This window comes from Adiantum capillus-veneris, chromosome 19, assembly GCF_014529385.1.
Source record: "Adiantum capillus-veneris isolate H3 chromosome 19, ASM1452938v2, whole genome shotgun sequence".
Taxonomy (NCBI): Eukaryota; Viridiplantae; Streptophyta; class Polypodiopsida; order Polypodiales; family Pteridaceae; genus Adiantum; species Adiantum capillus-veneris.
In genome coordinates this window covers 146,746,640-146,751,611 of record NC_140949.1, presented here as the reverse complement: position 1 = coordinate 146,751,611, position 4,972 = coordinate 146,746,640, and positions in this window count along the sequence as shown.

Genomic DNA, 4,972 nt, shown 5'->3' with positions numbered 1-4,972 from the left:
TTTTCCGAAATTACCTCAGCAAAGTCACCAAACTTATCCAACTACTTACAAATATCGCATTATTTTAGTGTAAGACAGGTTATTCTCAGATCTGCAGTACACCGTTCATGAGTACATTACCCATTTGAGAAAAAATATTACCAGAGTCAACATTATATACCCTTCATGTCCTTTATCCTCATTTTTATGCAGTCAAAGGATAAGACATACACTTGGCAATCTGCTTTTTTCCACACACAAAAATTATATAGGACACACAAAAAAAAACAGTTAGACAGTCTCCCCCCCTTTTTTTTAATTTCATTTCCATCAAACATTACTCGGTAGATACTGGTTTATTTTAACGCTTTGTTCATGCCAAGAAGAGTTATGTTTCGGAGCCAGTCTCCCAGTACTTTACATAGCAAAAACACATCTTTAATCGAAGCAAAACCCCATTCCATATACTTTTCTCTCTATGAATTTTTTAAGAACAGTCATCGGAGCAAGAAAAAACCATCTACTTACCTGGTTTTTTTTAGGCAAAATATCGGAATAAAAAAAATCTTGTTAACCTGAAGATTAGGAGGTAATTCTAAGTTTAACTTGAGCCATCCACGCTTCTTCCCTTACCAGTAAGAGTCAGATTCCAGAGCCAGGTTATATATATGTATTTTTTTGTTTATTTTATGAAAACAAACACCATCAGTCAAACGGATAACACTTGCCAGTCTCTAGAGTAAGAGATAATTTCATTTTGACACAAGAAAAAGGTCAGTATCCAATAGTAAATCAGAAAACATCCTTTAATTTATTCAAAGTTTCTTCATTCCAAAATTCGATACCTGTAATCTGAGTCTATTCAGTCTGAGGTCAGCTCATGTAAATAAATGTACTCCGACTCCTTAGTTTTTACAGCAGACATAAATTTTTGACATTATAAGCACACTATTTTTAGCTTATTATTTTTTAGATCTTTGTGAATTTTTTGCTCTATGTAAAGACCAGCGAGACATACATCAACTAGTTGATCAAACCCAGCTTAACTTTACTTTTTCCAATGCAGTCCGCTCTATAAACATGCCATTATACATGCTCAAGTCATTTTATTCCATATCCGACAGTGTCAGACTAATCCCCTCAGAAAACGATATAAAAAACCAGATTTTTCTTTCCCCATCCACTAATTTCACGGACCCATACCACATTAGTTAAAGCAAAACCATAACTTGCATTGATGACAAAGCAAGCCAATCTTATATCTCCTCATACACCATTCACATGACAGCTCAGTATCCGGAGATTATTTAACAAGTTTTTTTAAAAAAAATTCCCAAAAAACAGTCTCAGCAAAGCTACATAGTGTATAAAGAAATTCCTTAGAGCAAGACACATAATTTCTGTTAACCTGAAGATTAGGAGACGATGACGCATCCACACTGGCTTTCTCCAATTTTTTCGGCATGTTTGAGCCACAGCCACCAGTAGATGGAATACACAAAGTTTTTGAACTAACACACGCAAGAAAATGATAACAGAGACGCAGCTATGTGAGTATGATAACTCACCTTAGAAGTCAAGTTTAAATAGTTGATGCTCCTCTGCAGCAGACGCGACAGTTGAGTTGGACCGGTTAAGCCCCCAATCGAGGACGTCATTCCAGGCACGTATGCCAGTATCCCCCCATAGCCTAAGACCCGGAGGCAAAATCGAGAGGTTTAGCAGGTAAGATTCCACAATATCAGCACCTAATGCTCAAGAAAAAATGACGGGGAAGTCTGTCATCGCCGGCCTTTCCACAAAAACCTAAGCAATGGCGTGGAGAGGATGCAAGAAGGACCATAAGCCACGCTTACAGAAATTTAAGGATTTGTACTGAGACTAAATAATGTGAAGCCAAGTCGGACAGTCACCTCCACAATGGTATAGCATATATTCCCATAAAAAGCCCGGTTTTATTCACTAGACGCGATTAAATACGGTGTCGGGTATATACAGCCCAGTAGGTATTTTTAATCTGCTAGCATGACCTTAGGGTTTAGCATTTCCTTAGTGTAAAACACCTTTCTATACTGTGAGTATATGATATTTTTTTGGGAAAACTCTCCAAACCATAATAAGTCTCAGGAGTTAATAACCTGTTTTAATTGTAAATGGTTGGTTAAACAAACAAATCTTGAGTATCATTTCCAGAGTAAGTGGTTTTCACCAATTTATTTGTAAAGCCCGGTCAGACAGACTACATCACCCCAAGGTAAAATTTAAATAGCAATGATTCCCATATTCATACCCAGGTCTCTAGACCCATATCTAGTATGCTATATCAGGTCTCGGGTATACAGTAGATATTTATACATGCTATCCATGCCCTCTGCAAGGTTTCCACCCGCACAATAATGTGAAAAAAACCTTTTAAAATGTGAGAGACAACACCATATTAGGCACACTTTCCTAAAAAAAGTTTTTTTTGGAGATGGTTGGTCAAATATAAAGCCCCAAGTATAGAGTATCATTCCAGAGTTTGGCATTCTTCATCTATTTTGCATCCTTGGTGTATTATGGCCTACTGTCATGACCAGGTTCTTTTCATAGCAACTGCACATCTCTTTATGTCAAATGAGTCTATGCGTCGAGCAACATTACTCCGTTATGAACAGCATCTATTCCCGCAGCTAGGAACCTCTGTTTCTCAAACAAAGTGGTGGACATATCAGGATCGAGTGACCAGAGTGACACTTTGGGGTCGTGAACATTTCAAAAATAATATCCGATTGGCGATGCTTACTGAAGCAGTGGGTCTAGGGCCTAAGTATTATTATATCGAGCATTCCATAAAGCCTGGTTTTTCAGATCGGCTATATCTGCTAGCCCAGTTTCTACCTCCTCATAAGATTTTCCTATACCGTAGTTATGGTTATCAGCTACGAGGATATTTTAATTGTACTCACCACACTCGGGAGTATGGGGTAGCCTTGGCGACTCGTATCGTGCCTTTGGTGATAGTTGTTTGTGTGATCATGTGATGGGCGGCATAATAGAGATGTAGATGTAGAGCTCATTAGCTAAACTTTTTTTTGTCCCGTGACATCTTTTGTGTGTGTGTGTGTGTGTGTGTGTGTGTGTGTGTGTGTGTGTGTGTGTGCCCACCCATTCCCAGGAACCTTATCCTATGAGGTAGTAGACCCCATAGAATAGGGGCCTACCACCTCAAGAAGTGTTTGTATTAATTCACAACCAGCTATGCTGAGGTTAGATTTATTCTGATTTAAGCAGACTTATCATATTATGTAAGTCAAACTTGAGGTAGGTCTAGTTGTGTTTTTCTAAGGAGTTGCAGATGCATGCAACAAGGTCTTTTTTTGTAAACCCGTTTTTAATGAACTTGGCAATCAAAGCTTCAATCTCTTCATATGCTTTAAAACAGTCGTAAGAGGCATACACTATAAGAAAAAGCATTCCAAGACAAGTGTGTAGAGAATTTTTGTATGGTCTATTGCTTTTTTTCTTCGTAAACTCAGAGGACACAATTTTAAGATTATCTCTTTTCCAAAAAAAATTAGTATAAAAATTTCCCAAAAAAGGGGGAGTCAAGGTAAACTCCATATTCAAGAAGTGTGTTCTAGAAACGATCCATTTATCCTGCCATAGTACTCTCTCGGAGAATGTCGGTTCAATATTTAAGCAAGGTGGATAAATATCTTTAAGAGTAATCTCAAATATGGGGTTGTTGATGCTACATAGGTCATCCATAAACCTGAATGAATGTGCAAAATGTGTGAGTAATGAATTACTTGCGGGGTTATTTAATATTTTCCGGAGCCATTGATATTCGAAGTAACAGAGATAAAGATTACACATAACCGGAGAGCATGCAAACCCCATCGGGATTCCTAGAGTTTGCTTGTAGCAGGTATTTCCTAATTGGATACAGCTGTTATTCAGTAGCCAAAGGATATACTTATAAAGATCTTCTTCTTTAAAGCTGAATGGTGCAGATTTGTTTGATTTTTTTACCCATCCTTTATTCGCTTTTTGTGAGATGCATGTATACCCAAGTTCCTTTCTGTGGGCAAAGGCAATCTTTATAAGACACGATAAGGTATAAATAAGTCCTAATGGCCCATTTATCGGGATATTTTCATAGCATTGAGTTATGTCTTCCGTGAAGATAGAGTAAATGCTTTCTGGGAGGTTGATAAACACCTCAGCCGCGTTTTTTATGACCCAAAAAGGGCAATAGTCTATATTTCTGAATCTCTTTATATCTTTGTGTTTGATGGCACATATATTTTTTATTTCTAGTAGGACCAAATTTAAGCAGTGGGTGATATCATTTGTAACACAAGAGAACAGGCAATTTGAAGCGTCAGAAATCCATCTAAATTTATGCTTATGATTTTTATATGTTGGGAAGAGTACCGGAATTTTTAGAGATTCAGGACTATAGCCGAGTCCTGATAATTCCTTGTCCAATGTTGTAGCTACATATAGCGGAGAGTTATCAAGTTTACTAAAGTCATTACTATTAAGTCTTGAACTGGCCGCCTTAAAGGCCAATTTTTTACATATAACAGATGCAGTGTTTGACGCTTTATCTCTGCCAATAATGAGCCATTTCTTTTTAATATCAAAGATAGAGGTCTTCATTTTTTATGTAAGCCAAGTAGTATCAGTGCTTAGCCATACTTGTGGCAAAAGACTGATCTTTTTCCAAAAAATTCTTTTGAGAGTTGATGTAAGTTGGAAGTGAACTTCCTCCTCCAGTTGGAGTTTTAAGGCCAAGTCGGCTAGGCATTCAAGTAGTGCAGATAAGGCACTTTGAGGATTTAGCGGAAAGGGAGGAATATGATTTAAGCCATTACTCAATAGACTCCTTACTTGAGGATCCGAAACGATTTCTAAGTTAGATGTACAAACATATAAACCAAATTCAGTGAAGTTTTTACAAAAAAATTTAAAAAGATGACAAGAGCAGATAGGTATCTCATTATTA